Here is a 16,236-nt window from a genome sequence, read left to right on the forward strand (position 1 = left end):
GTTGTTCTGGAAGATCCTGCCCTGTTGGGTTGCATTGCATTTTAAAAAAAATCTGTATCTCTTTGTTTTTTTTTCCATAATTTTTTTGAGAAAGAAATAGCAATGAGACAGTTTCAAATCAAATTAGTAAGATAGTTTCAATAATTAACATATTGCATACTCTCTTCCTAGTGGTTTTTTGCTGTACAAGATGCAGACATGATATCCTATTTACAAACACTATTAGAACAAATACCTCTATTCATTAATAGAATGTAACTATATATCTATCCTAACCATTTTGAATACACAGATACAAAATGGACATTCATCTATATCCCCTTTTAGTTTAATTCTGTCATTTGGATATTATAGGTGTGTTAACTCAGCAAAATATTCTAAAAGAGTCCAGTAGTCCATAATAGTATTGGGTCTTCCACTTCACTGGCAATGTCATAAATTGTTGACCTGAGTCCCCTACAGCTCAACATAACAGCATGGCTTTACTTCTTATACTTCATTTTTATACTTTTCTGCTGCATGGTTAAGATCAAGATAAAGCAAGACCTATGCTGACCTTATCAGATCCAAAAGCTACAACTCTTGTTGCATTGCATCTTAAATCGCAAGGCCCTGAATGCTGGTAGAATCGGTGTTTCTCCTTTCCTTGAAAGAGCTGAGGAACGGTTTCTATGTCTTAGACTGGGGAGTCATCAGAACTGGTTTTAAGAGGTACTGGAGGTCATCTCCTTCCTTGAGGTGCAGATCTTACTAGAAGAGAGCATTAGAGTTTGGGCCAAATGAATTAGCATTAGAAAGTTGAATGTCGTCCACTTCATAAGTTGCTATACCTGTCTTTTTCCTCCTACAGGAAGAACCTAATCTTGTTTTCATGCAATATGTCTTAGATGCTTGTGGACAGCATCTTCTCTCTCCCTCCCACCCACATCATGAGTGTTCATTTCTATAATATATATATATATATATATATATATATATATATATGTTCCTATGTTCCTCAACCTTCTGCACAGACATGATTTTAATTTAACTCAAGATTTTAATAGATTTTCTAATGGACATGGATCCGTTTTTGTTTGACCTCTTTTTATTTGCTATCCAGAGTGGATGCAGGGATGTCCTACTTCTGTTCCCCTGCCGCATATGCTTCCCAGGTACAGGGCATTAAGAGATGGTGACTCTCCAATATATATAAAAAAATAAGTTCTCAAAGAGGAGTGAGCCCTCATGCCCTTGGCAGCAGTCGAACTCCAAAGACTAAGCAGCATCCAAGGAAGAAGTTTCAAAACTGTCACACATCTTTTCATCTGACTTCAGGAGCGTTCCCCCAGCCACTGGAACATTGAGTGTTCATGTTAAGTTATTGTTGATGGCTTTTCTTAAATGGGGAAAATTTGTTCTTGAGTTTTGAAATTACATCTTCAACAAGATTGCTTTGGAAAGCAAAACAATCACAAGCAAAAATGCAACTTGAATGGCTGTAGAGAAAATGATTATCTTTCTGCAAGTCTCTGCTATCTGACACCATTCCCCTTTGAACCCACCCACCCTCAGTGAATTTAGTCCTTTAGAAATGCAGAGCTAATTTTCTGAGCTATACTGAGCTCATGTTTTTATTTTTTATTTTCTCTATCATTTTGGCAAAAGCCTTTTCTCTCAAGCTATTTACATGATTCCCAAACTACTTTGTGAACAAAAGACATGGATTTTTCTTCGTCTTGTCTGCCAGAAAGAAAGAAATGAAATATAGAAAGACAGTAATAGAGAAATCCAAAATCCTCAGAGCCAAAGCTCTTGCCTCTAGATTTTTGGGTCCTAGCCTTGATCAAACTATGAGCCTAGGTGTCTTCAAGGCCAGCAGGCTTCTTCTCCTAATTGGAGCTGTCATCAAAAGTCTCTGACTTCTTTAGGATGGTAGTATCAGAAGTGCAGTCACTGGAAGACTTGAAAATGCATGCACTGTTGATATTCCTTTTTGTTTGTTTGTGTTTTTCTGTTCACTTTGGCTTTTCAGAATAAAATTCTTGAAAATATCAGTCTGAGTTACACTGAGAGGAGGTGGAGAGAAGAAATGCCCAGCACTGCAGGCCAGAAAGCAAGCAAGCTGTGTGTCAGAGCACTCTGATGGAGGCAGAACAGTGTCAGGGAGAGTAGCTAAGCACCCTGGAGTGAGTCATGGTACTGCCGTGATCGCCGAGTGCTGAGGCATGCTGGGGTGTCAGGCACAGTCTACACACTGCACCCCAAAGCCCCAAGGGAAGGAGAGGTTAGAGAGCTCTGCAGACACTGGGTCAATGATGGGTATCTCTGAAGTTTCCTAGTTTGATCTTAAAATTTATGTGAATTGAAGATTCTACCTCATACTAATATAATACATCGAGTCTAAGCTACATTTATTGTAATAGATCATCTTTTTAATTGTCACTAAGGTAAAAGAAACAATGCATATTAAACTGCTGTAGAGCAGCGATTATAAAATACAGTCTATTTTTTAAGGCAGTGAAACATAAATGTCTGGGAGGGAATCAATGAGTTTTCTGTTGACGATTGTCTGTATTGAACATAAAAACATCAATTTCATCTTCTCATTCCAATCTTTAAACAAATTTGTTTCAAAAATTTGAGTCATGCTTTTCCTTTGATCTTTCAGGCCCTCTGGGACTTCATCATCAATTTCTGAAAGAATTTATGCTCCTCTATAGGAAATAATATTTCAACTAAAATACAATTTTAAATAATTTACAAATAGATAATTTTCCTAAACTGAGTATCATCATTTTGGGCGATGGGTGGGTAAAGGATAGACAAGAGACTCTTTTTCAGTTAAAGCTCTGTGAACCCAAGAGAACTGAAGCACATGTTTAAAGAAAATTCTGCATGCAAATTTACATAGCAACATTTTTCTTAATAGCTAAAAATGTCAAAACAAACCAAATGTCTATCAACTGATGAATAGATAAATAGAGTGCTGTGTTCGTGCAATAAAGTAATATTTAGCCATAAGAAGCCAGGGGATAATGATGGGTGCCCCAACACGGAGGAATCTTGGAAACATGATGAGTGCAAGATGTCAGTCAGGAGAGGTCACCGATTACTCCCTGTACCTCCCTCCTTCCCTCCCCCTCCTCTTTATCCTCTTCTCCTTTGAGATCAATTACTTATTTCCCTGCTCTTACCATCTATCTTTTATTTGCATTCATTTTTATTCTGGTTTCTCATAGAAGAGACATCACATGATATTTAAGCATGTTTGATTTATTTCACTCACAGTTATGGTCTCGAGGAGCCTCCACTTTCCCACAGATGCCTCATGCTTATCTTTTTTTATGCCATAGTAGTACTTCATTGTGTGCAAATACCACATTTCATTTTTTTCCACTTGTTTCTCATGGGCGTACTTCCAAGACATAGCTATCATGAATGATGCTGCTATAATATTGGATATGCATGTAGCAGTGCAATTTGATATCTTTAACTCTCTTGTGAAGAAACCTAGAAAGGGAATAGCTAAATCAAATGGAGTTTTTAGTTTCTATTTTTGAAAGAATCCTCATAACGATTTCTGTAGTTGCACTAGTTCCCACCCAATCATTGGTGTAGGAAGCATAACAGATGAAAAATAGGACTTGGGATGTGTAATGTAAGCGTAGCAACTCCACAAAAGGAAGGCCCTGTGCACGTGTGCTGATAAACACTAGTCAACACGAAAGTCCTTACATTTTATGGTTATAGTTATATGAAGTGCCCAGAACAGGCAAATCCACAGAGATTAAAATGTTAGTGATTGCTGAGGGCTAGAAGAAGAAGCAAATTAATAGACATTATCTTTGGAGTGATGAAAATTTCCAAAACTAGATAGTGGTGATAGTGCAACATTCCTGTGACTGTCTTAAACACCACTGAGTTGTGTGTTTCATAATGGTTAAGTATTATGAATTTGATATTATGCCAATTTTATTTTAATTTGAAAATGAGTAAAATATCTACCAAAAACTCCCGTTTCTATTTTTTTGTTGTTGTTTGTATCCTTTTCCAGTTACGAGCAAAAGAATAGGGTTAAGGTGATAACTCGGTGGTCTAAGGGCCCGCCTGGCAAGCACAGGGACCTGAGTTTGATCTCCGGTACCACGTGAAGTGGCTTGGGAGGTGACATGCTGTGTGAGCTGAAAAGTGACCACTGCGGTGGTACCCAGGACCCTGGGCGTCTGGGAAGTCAGTGTGAAACCCACTGCCATAACCTACCTGATCTGAACGGGCTCTTGCCTCTGTCCTTCTCCTTAGGGTCAGGCAGCACCAACTTTCTTCAAAAGCAGGTTCCCTGAAGGGTGAGGTCAGTGTGCTGCTCCAACACACAGCCCATTCAAAGCTGCTTCTGCCCTGGCATCACCTCGAACTCTCCGGAACCAAGGTTCTACCACTCAGCTCCGCTATGCAAGCCAGCTTGAGGATCAGAGCAGCATTGCGTGCTGCTGGAGAGATTTTTTTGTTCAACCTCAGATCCGATATGGAGCAAGGTATATTCAACCCACAAACACATAGGTGTGTGGATTGCTCAGCCAGGGGTTAGAAACGCTGTGGTCAGAGAGGTGTGGTTCTGCTGCCTCAAACCTAGAATCTTTTGAAAACTGATCATAAGAGACTCACTCACTACTACCTGCCATCCACCTCTGTATCCCTGGGTTCATGGCTGACACAGTGCCTCTGGCTCTGACCCAACTGGACTGTTTCTCACTTTTACCATTGGTAGCCTTCTCTGTGGTCTGCTCCATGGTCATCTAAGGAGTGGCTGGTAGAAATAGGGAAAGGGTCCACCCACTGCCTGCCAAGAAGGAGCCCATGAACCTGTTTCTTCTGTCCTTATGTGATTTGCTCTGCTTAAAATCCCCTTCCTCTTCTTCTCTAATTAATTCACTCATGTCTCCAGGTCTAACTCAGATTCAGATAACGGAGGTCTGTGCATATGTGGAGCAAGTCATCTTACCTCCTACACTGTACACACGATAACTCCAGACCACACAAATAAAAATAAGCAATACCCAGTAAGTCTCAATGCACTAGAAGGGAAATCTGCAAAGCTACTGTTGAAGGGAAGCCTTGAGCTGGAACTATATATAGAACTGAAGGAGATTATCAGAGTATGGGCATGAGTCATCTCACCTGAGTGAACTTGAGTCCTGGAAAAAGCGACAGTTTCAAAAAAAAAAAAAAAAACATTGATGAAATGGGGACACTTCAGTAACCCCCACACACAGCAGGATTATAAGTGGAACCCTTTGAAAAATGAACATCTTTGGCCTAGGCCAAATATACCCATGGAATTTAACTTTACATAAGATTTGGAGAATTAAGACTTCAAAATGAAACATTAATATTAAGAATAAGCCACACATTTGTGAAATCTATAGGGATGCTTCTATATTACAGAGCATAGAATATAATAATAAACCATTACCCAGGTGACTTCCTAGCAAAAATTACACACCATATAGTGAAACAAATCAAAATGAAGGGGAGTTTCAGTATGTGAAACAAATTGAATTCCTGTTGTATGAAATTGATAATCGTATTATCTACAAGAGTTGCAAAATTAACTATGTTTAAAATTGTGAAGAGATTAATGAAGGTAAAACATATAAGGTAAAAACAAAGAAATATATAAAAAGATTTTTAAAAACACAAGTAAAAAGAAATTCTAGAAATTAATTTAGTTTTGGAAATCATTAGTGAACAATGCAGCTGACTAAAAATAATTAGTGAACTAGAATATAGCTACCTGGATACAGAGAGATGAAGATAAAATTCTCTCCATGTACCAGGTAAGATAAGGATATGAAGCATACGTTTCCTAGAAAGAAGGCAAAATGGGAAGTGTGATATTCAGAGGAAATTAAGATGACATTTTTCCATTTTAAAAAAATACCTGAAAATAACATTGAGCTCTGGATAAGTAAATAAAATACAAGCTAATACCCAAATGAATCCTATCCAATGTGGTAGAATATCAGAGAAAAATGCATTAGAACTGCAGAAAGATCAGCTACGAAGTGGTAGTTGTCAACTAGACAATCCTAAATTAACATTCGTCTACCCAAGTTAATCCATCATCTGGGTGCGAGATTAAAACAAGTAGCTCCTTCAGATAAAAAAATATTGGTTGGCTGCTCGCTGATCTCCACAAAAGGGCTTGCAAAGGATAACCTGGGGTGAAAAAGGAAATGAACATAAATAGGAAGTGTGAGATGAGGAAGCATTCCTGAGAAAATAACATTAAACTAAATACAGCTGGCACCAAGTAAGTATAAATGTCAAATACAGACATACACAAATGAATATAGGCTAAAGGAAAGGTTAGAAAGATACAGAAATGAAACACTAGCCAGGGCCGGTGAAATAGCAGACTAAGCACCTGCTTAGGCAAATGCAGTGACCCAGGACTCCATCCCCTTCTCCACATGCTGAGCTGGCCACCAAGACTGGATGTGGTGGTGCGTGCCTGTAATCCCAACCCTGGGGATTCTGAAAACGGGAGGATCACTATGAGTGTGAGCTGTGTAGTAAGACTCTGTACCAAATACATTGCAAACAAACAAACAACTAGCCAATCACATCAAAGACAGAGAAAGTAATTTTATAGTTAAAAAGTCCTGTGTACCTCATGGTATTCATGTAGAAAACAGAAATGCTTATTAACTTGAAGGTTATTAAGTGTAGCATACATGTTAAAATTGAATAGTATTTTCTAATTTACCCCTCAGCAATGCATAATATCCAATATAAAAAGAAAGTAGTATAAATCTAGTAGAAGACAGTACAAAAAAGCAAAATAAAATCAAGGTAAGCCAGAACAATGGAACCCTACTTAGCAATGGAAATGAATGTCTATATTTGAAGGTATTATTATGCTTAGACCACAAAACCATACTATTCAGATTAAAAGAGAGTTTAAAATGCTCATGTATGATATTAACATAAGTACTTTTTGAACACTTACTAGGTAGGTGTGATTTGTGGATTTGTATAAATATAGAACTATGATTGTGTATTCCTAACATCCTACCAAGATAAGAGTTGCTTCTAAAGACATAAGGAAGAGTTTAGACTTGAAAAGAACCACAAAGCTTGCTACTATATTAACAATCTTTAATTTTGTGTAGGTTCAGAAGCCTTTATGAAAGAATATTGGCATTAGTTAAGTACAGTTAGAGTCTGTTGACTGTTTGATTGTATTATCATTCATTATAATTTCCTATAAATTTGAAGAATTCCAACCTTAGAAAGAAGATTCAATTCAAGATGTCATCCTCCCAAAGACATTTCCTAGATCCTTGGTCTCCAACTGCATGTGACACCTCTCCCTGTGCACTGACAGCACTATTCCCTCACCCCATAAAAGCACCCATAATATGGGGGATTAGATAGGATTCTCTAGAAGCAGAGCTTGAGGCCATGGTTTGTATCTACCTGCATGTGGTTTACAGAAACAAACTACCTCACTAAAAATCTGTAATGGATGGAGTACAACAGCATGAGAAAAGAGAAGGGCAGGCATAGATTTAGGTGTCGTCTAGCATGGGCAGGAACCATAGAAAGTGGACACTGGAACTAAATCCGTAGAACAAGGTTGTCTTCCCTGAGGTAAGATGATTGTCTTTGGTACCTCAGTGTCAATGTGTCAATGTCACCCCTAGAGAATGTGGGTGGCTTTAAGCAACCAACTGAAGTTCTCCCAAGAAGAGGATGTTGGTAGCTTCACACTCAAGACCATCAATACAAACAGCAGCAAACAGCTTCTCTCACCTCACATCATCTTCTTGCATGCATGTATCCCCCTGTTCTTCCAGACTATGATCTCCTGAACTCAGCAGCTAGGTTGGAGAAATCAAGCCTGACCACATGCTATTTAGCTTTCTGAACTCCCCAGCTTTGCCAAATCCTACCATGTTCTTGAACCTATAATTTTTAACTCACATTTAATGATCTGAAATAATCTGGGATAAAATGACTTGGTAATGTTGAAGACAATGTAAAAAGTCTGTTCCTGTTCCTGCATTTCTGTACTCATTGATAGAACGTTGAGCTGCTGACATCCTGAGAGCGGTCCAGACTGCCACTAAGCAACAGCATTTACTGCACACCTGCTATGCTCTTGGCAGTGTCACAAGCTTTCTCAAGTTGCAGCATTAGCACTACTAAGGTGAGCTAGACAATGGTGATTTGCATCAGATTGTGTACTACTTTGGAAGGTTCCTTATTATATTTTAATGTTCTTTCAGATATAGAGGTCACCAGAAATTTAAACAGAGTAGCAATATGATCTGATTTGTGCTCCTAAAAAAATTAGTCTACTAAAGTAGAGAATGAGTTGGAAGAAGAAAACAGTAACATGATGAGAAGGAAGAAATGCTCTTTTCCTGATGTCGAGCGATGGCAGATTTAGTTATCAGGACAGATTGTACATGTTGAGGGTTGGAGGGAGAAAGCTGGGAGGTGAACTGGATATGAGGAGTAAAGGAGATGAAGACATACGATTGCAGATTTCCTGATGAGTGTATAAAAGGACTATTAAATATTAAATATGATGGGAAGAATGGAATAGAAATTAATTCTGGCCAAGAAAACTCAGGAAGGCCCTTTGGGAGAGATAGTATCTGGGCAGACGTATAAGAGAAGACATTTACAAAATGAAATGGGAGGAAGAGAGGTGTTCAAGGCAAAGAACAAGCTGAAGAAATGGTGCTGGTGATGCAGAACAAGGTGGTTCACAGGAGGACAGAGTGTAGTGTGCCCCGTGGATGCACTCACTCCCCAGGGTGTTAGGCTGAAAAGTAAAGGAGCCATGGGGAATCAAAGCGTTTGATATTAGTCCTGTGGAAAGGACAATTGTTGGTGGTTTTCAGGCTGTGGAATAATGTGTTCAGACCTGTTTTGTTTTGTTTTAGAAAAATCTTCAGAACTTTGCGAGCTTTGTAAGGGAGAAAAAAATAGTTGCTGTTGGAGAAAGAGACATTTTGGGAAAATTGAAATATATGCAGTCTTTTTTTAGCATCTCTAACAGATCAGTTTAAGAATATGAGCATGCATTACATATAATTTAGGTTGGTTTTTAAAGGATGATATTTGTTATATATATAGAACTGAGAAGGCCCTGGTAACCAGAATAGATTTGATTTGCCTGTTAGGGTAGAGATGGCATGTAGTGGTGACTCTCGGGTAAACAATATGGTCTTGGCAGATCTTATCAGCCCCAAAGTGGATTTTGACATCTCTTCTATAATTTAAAAAAAAAAAAAAGCACTGCTGGTTTTGTTTTTGTTGTTGGATGGCCTGCTCTCTTGCCCACCAGAGTGTATTTGGAATGAAAAGTAAAGACTCTATGGGAAAACGTACTGTTCATGGTGCACATTATCATCTCTTCTGTTTAGTTCTTTATAAGTATTTGTAAATTTAAAAGTGTCCTTAACCAGCATTTGCATCAGTTGGTTCTGTAAGGAGCTAGGTTTTCTTTAGGCTTTAGTCACAGTCACTCAACTGTGGTTGTAGTGCAGAAGGACTTGTGGACAATAGACAAGCTAATGATGAAGGCTGTGTGTTAATGAAGCTGTATTTACAAAGACAGGGGATGCACCAGGTTCTTGGCCCTTCTCTAAGACCACCAAATCTTATAGCACAGGTGTTATGGTTACTCTTAAAAAAAAGTCTATCTCTGCTTTTGGGTACTATATGCAGTCTCTACAGCATCATTGTATTGTCTCCTACAGTGTGGATCAGTTACAGTTGCTTCCATGCAGTGCAGTTATCACATAATGAAAGGGAACTACAGGTATTGCAGCCTGTTTTTTTTTTTTTTTTGAAGAAAACTATAAATAGTTGCTGCTCAATTCTTAGTGTTTGTTTTGAACTTACTGCATAACTAATCAATTGTTTCCTCCAGTAAAATTTTCACCCTTTCTAACAAAGAAGGAAAGGAGAATGCTGGAAGCAGAGGAGGAACAGGAGGCTAAGAAGGGCGATATGAGAAAGAAAGGGTGGGTGAAGCATTATTTCTTGTGGCTTTTTGCTTGTTTTGTTGATGTTATATCTCATTGTATATGCTTTGTGACAAAATATTGCAAATGTTATTTCCCTTACCAAATCTTTAAAGCTATGGTTATCATTTAAATATTGAACAATGAATCTTGTTCTTTTGGGGTTTTGAGACAGGTTCTTGCTATGTAGTCATGGATGAACTAAAACATGAGTGCTGGGATTAAGGTGCGCAGGAACATACTCACAAACTAGTCTTTTCAATTGGTTCCTTAAAGACCAGGACACGGACAAACCTTGGAACCCAAATAGTGCATCTGAAAGACAACCCAAGAAAATGGAGGACAAGTGTGGGAAAGCCTTCCAGCAAAGACAGCCAATCATGATGTGTGACCAAAGAGGCAATAGACTCTCACTTCCTCTAGAGATGATCTCAGAGACTTAGAACACACAAAATAACTGTCCCACTGAGGATCAATGAAAAGGAATATTGGTCATGAAGTCTTATTTCTTGTGATTTAATTTGCTAGCAGATATTTAATCCCTTGGAACTTTTAGCCAGCATCACATGTGATCATGAGAAAATACCATTCCTCTGGAGAAAGAAAACCTTTGAAGAGAGACAAATTAATAGTCGAAGCAGAAAGATAATGGTGTCTACTAAACCTTCAGAGGACCTGTGCTGCTGGGTGAGGGGACATGAGTACAGCATTAGCAATGTATGCTGCAAATACAAAGAGCAAAGTCTCTATCTTTTCCTCATGTTTATTATTTATTTTTCATTTCTGCTCATTCAGCACCGTTATCAGATGTGAAACCAAAGAGAAGGCTGGACCCAGGCTTTTGAAAGGCACTTTAATGAATCATCCTTCCAATTTTCTAATACCCTCTTTCCCAGCATGTCAGTACACACCCTAACACAAGGACTTTGTTTGGCATCTACTATGGAATGATAAAGAAGGGACAAAAAGGTCAAAACATAGGGTCACTGTCCATGAAAGACATTCCCAGACTGTTTACCTTTGTGGAATACAAAGGCAAGAATTTCCAATAAAAAATAATTGCAGGATTTACTACGTATCCAACTCAATGGCATTATATTTCATAAGTAGAGCCATTTAGTTTGTCTGGAAATGTAGAGGGAGACACCCAGGCATTAGGAGAAAAGTATTCAGAAGAATAACTAAGAGGATTTTTTATGGTTTAAACTGTGTACTAATAAGCAGGGCTGCTGAAAGTCCTTTGAGTTGCAGCTATTACTAAATGAGAAGAGGTGAGACAGGCTGGTTGAGGGGGCCACTGGGGCTGACCTGGAAGGGCCCACCGCCTTGCTGGCTCCTCCCTTCTCTCTCTGCTTCCTGACAGCCACGACATAAGTTGCTTTCCTCCACATGGCTTCTGGCCCCACTGTTTCTGCCCAAGACCCCACAGACTATAATGATAAGCTTAAATAAATGTCTCCTCCTTTAAGGTTTGTGTGTCTGATTATTTGTCTCAGTAGTGAGGAAAAGAAATGGAACGGATTTATATAATGTAGCCTGGTACCGTTTTCATTGTTGTTTTCGATACCTATTATTTTTTCACATACCTTGTATTTCTCTGTGTTAAGTCCATCTCCCAGCACTGGAGTCAGCAGCACAAGATTATTTACAGCTCAAGGATGAACATATGGGAAAGGCACAAAGCTTTGTTTTTGCTTCCTCCAGAGGGCAGATCCAGAGCTGAGTAGGGAGAAACTCTGAACTCAGGATCCAATGCAGGTAAGGAAGAATTGTCCAGTGGTTTGCATGAAGACCAAGTCTATACTGCCCCGTGAAGTAGTCAATCCCCCATCAGCAGAGGTGCTGGCTTCTCATTTCTCAGACAGTGGGAGCTGTGGCCTTGGGTCCAAGCTCAGAAGAAATGACCATTGAGATAACTTCTTGGAGTGTGATAGCCTGGGCTCGATCACGGCTCTGTTGCTGTATCAACTCTGAGCTTTGACTCTTAAATCAGTAAAATAGGCTTATGGATAGTATATTTTCATGGGCATGCTTTGTGTATTTCCTAACATAATACATGTAAAGTGTCACATCATACTATGTACCACGCAATGTACTATTGTTATTGTTTTCTACCAGGTAAGGCCTTATATAGAAATCTTTCCTGCAAACACACATTCCACACGCTATCTTAGTATGAGCCAGACACTGAATTATAAAAGGATTTCACAGGTTCTTTCCCACAAAGATTTCCCAGAATACACAAGAGTCCAGGGGTGATGAGCAGGCGCAGTACACTTCCCAGGAAAATGAGCCCCAAATATTTGTCAAGGAAAAAAAAATAAAATTGTAGGAAAAGTTCTTAAAATTTCACCCATCCATGTACACAAAACATTAGCTTGTGCCAGGACCAAGAAAACAGAATTTGGAAAAAAGAGGCTGTGGAAAGCTATTGATGGACCAACATCAAGCTTTGCCTTAGGTACTTCCTATGTGTGTCAGTATTTAATCTGCCCACTTGCCTTATGAAATAGATATTGCTATTATTATCATCATCACCACTGATAGAAAAGAAGTTAATGCTCAGAGAGATCAACTAGTTATCTGGAGTTGCAAGTCACACATGAGGAGGCTTTTAGGCTAATTGTTTCCTTTGCACAGAAAGACTATTGGGGAAACACCAATTTACCCTAAGAGAGAAAGTACTCTGGCCTTGGTCTTTGAGCTCTATGGAGACAGCTACACATCTTAGACCTGAGTTCTGCCCCTGACTGCTTTTTGCCCCCTTTACCTCTCCATCTGTAACCTGGAATTATACAAAATTGCATTGAGATGAATAATATGAAATGGGGAATGAGAACAGAGGGGGCAGTTGTCATGGAAACACAGGAGTTTTCGTACGCTCTGATTCTGAGCAGGGACACTCTCCTGTGACACTGTTTGGCAGTGGAAAGATGATATGCAATGCCCTTCCTAAAAGCAATGGTGAGAGAGCCGAGAGGCTTAGACTAGCATGGCTGGGCCTAAATTGACTGTTGTTTTCTAGCCTTGTGATCTTGGACAAGTCATTTAACTCATCTTGACTTCAACTTCCTTTTAAGTAATGTGCCAATTTTGTAGACATTCTGTAAATGCTGAATGAGTTAATTGTCACATCAGGAAAATATTTCAGAAAATATTTCAGTTAACAATATCTGAGTCTTTGTGTAAACTTGGGTTTTTGCTTCTACTTGCTCCATTGAGGTTTATCTGACAGGATAAAAGGACCAAATCTATCTATTTCCCTGACTTGGCAGCAGACTCAAGGTGGAACTAAGTGCCTCTGCCAGCTTCAGCTAAGCTTCACGTCATGGGAACTCAAACAAACAGAATCATATTCCAAATCCCCACCGGAAGAAGCATGTGTGGGGGTCGCTCTAGCTCTGTCAGCTACTGGCTTTCTTTTCTGGACATTGAAAAAGTATATTCACTGGGAAAACAAACCCCTTTGTTGTCCAACATAAAAGCAGAGAGTAGAAGGAGATATCCATTTCTTCGCCTTTATTGTTGATACTTGTCTAAGCCTGATTTTGAGAAAGCGCCACTAGTGCAAGAGAACTGGCAACTGAAGAGTGGTGATAGCCAGGGCCTTCCAGAATATTCCCGCTTGAGACCTGTAAGCAGAAACCCCTGCAGAAAGCGCATCTGGATTCTGCCAAGAGAAAAGGTAGAATTTCTCTTTGCTGCTTAATTGTTCTAAACTCAACACTGGTTCAGCTACCTCATGCTTCTACTCAACCATCTCATTCCATCTTTTCCTTCCCAACAAACAGACTAAGATGGATTTGTAAAATTTGCAAGCTTCCAACTGGCAAATTCTGGAGAAAAAAACCTCACATTGTGTGGGATAACTCTTCTCCTCTTTTATAAATGTGCCCTCTTGGAAACATGACAATGTTCTTGCAGCTTCTGCTTCCTCCCCTCTGAAATAAGAGAAACACTACCTATCTCAAAATTCTTTAGGAACCTAAGGAGCTCCTGCTAACTTACTGATCAGTGAATATATGTTAGACACCATTCTGAAGACTGGAGAGAAATAAAAGTACCCTGAAAGAGCCAATGTTTTTGTAAAGAAGTTAAATAATCAACATGTAAGCACATAAAATAGTTTCATCTACTGGTAGAAGACAATACAGAGCCCTCAGATGCAAAATAACAAAAGCAGAACTCCAGACTGTGTTGCAGAAGACCTTTAATGAGTTGGCATTTAAGTTGAGTCACGAATATTGGGAATGTATTGGCTCATCAAATATCCTAGAGAAAGCTATTCTTAGGAGAAGATGTAAGTGGTAAAACCAGAACAAGTAATACAATTTGGAATGTGAGAGGGTTGTGCTTAGTGCCTAATGAACAAAGAAATTGTTAGAAAGGGATAGGAGCCTTGAAAACGTTAGCTAAAGAGTGTGACTGCCTGGCTTTCTCTCAGCTCCAACATGAAAATCTCACTGAAGAGAATTATTGCTTTCACTTGGGCATGTTGTGCTGCTCTGTACCTGCCAACTTCCACCAGGGGATCAGGTTGATTTCAGAACATGAAGCTCTCTTGAGAATAGGATTCCACAAGTGAAGGGGAAAAATGTAATTCCCAGAACAAATGGAGAATGCTGTTTCCAAAAATTGAGGGAGGATAACAAGTACTTAAAATAAGAGTCACTCGGTGTGCCAGCTTCTGTGGATCCAAAGAAACATGCCCCTCGTGTCCTACTGGCTGTGAAGGTAGGTTGGGTAGAAGTAGCTTTGGAAGTAGCTTCCAACTTAGGATGGAAGAACCATGACAAAGAAACTCAAGAACATTGTCCAAAGTTACAGAGCACGTTAGGGCCTCAGTAAACTCTGGAAGCAGGTTTTGGACCTAAATTTTAAAAATCCACCTATCTGATTCCCATTCACTTGTCCATTTATGTTTCTTGCATGTTTACTATGTCATTTTACTCTAAAAAGATTTGTATTTAAACAATTTTTAAAGGCGCTCAACTATTATATATTGGAAATTGTAAAACTGTATCTGATTAAAAAAAAAAAACTCCTGAAGTACAGAATTTATTAAATTTTCTTTGACACTGAACTCACTACCATGTGAAATGCTAATCCACATTCCTTTTAGATATCCTTTATTCATTATTCTATGTCAAATGCCTACATGAAGGTATAACAGAATGCACAGGGAGCTAGCATTGAAAGTACAGTTTAGCCTTAACCTCTCCTGTGTGATTTTAGGCAAATAATCTGTTACAAGGATGTTGGCTTTCCATTTTATTATCTATAAAGTGAAAAAATCTTTGTCTAAATGATGCCAAAATTTCTTTCTGCTCTAATAGTCAGTAAAGATTCCCCAATGACATGAAAGTTATAAACAGGAAGAAGTACAGTTCCTTAGTTCAAACAATTGTCATCTCACTAGCAAAAGAAGGAAATTTGCACTTGCACAAGTGCACACGTGCCATCCACCCCACAGGCATTACTCAGGATCATAAATGTGTGATGCTATCATCCTAATTACATACAATCTTGCTCATCTCGAGGTGAGACTAAAGAAAATGTTGTGTGACTGTTCTGTGAGGTGCACAACCGCACAGGAAAGTTAAAATAGCTGCTGCAAGGGCACTACATTTATTCACAATCATTGGTGCCACATGTGTTCTTGGAAATTTGGAAACTCAACAAGTTAACTCTTTCTTTAGACTAAAACTTTCGCTGTTTGAGAAAATGCAATATCAGCACAATAAAAACCTATTATTGGTAATACTGTTCAGTGTTTAAAAGACTTTCACTTGGACATACTGCACCTAATCTGTATAGCCTTCTAAGTATGTTTAGGTTGACCCATATGTATGTATATATTAAAAACTATAGTTCAGCAAAATTAAGCAACCTACCTTAGGGTAGACAGTGACAGAGATGCTTCTGTCTCACTCTGTAGCTTGCTGTATGCTTTATTGTGCTTTTGCTGGTCTAGTAGAAATACTGCATTTCTAGATTTAAGACAGGGGTGATCCTCTTTCTAAACTTGAATTCTAATACCTCAAGCTTCTACTATCTCTTACCTTAATGATATGAATATTTTCATTTCACATTCTGTTTTGGCCATTAAGATATCAGAGATGGGAAGGAAATAAAGAATATGAAAAGATAGCTTATCCTAATCTATGTATGTCAGCTCTTTCACTTGGCATTTCCTGCTTGATGACAGTGA

Source organism: Octodon degus, unplaced genomic scaffold (genome assembly GCF_000260255.1).
Source record: "Octodon degus isolate 3935 unplaced genomic scaffold, OctDeg1.0 scaffold00137, whole genome shotgun sequence".
In the NCBI taxonomy this organism is placed as follows: domain Eukaryota; kingdom Metazoa; phylum Chordata; class Mammalia; order Rodentia; family Octodontidae; genus Octodon; species Octodon degus.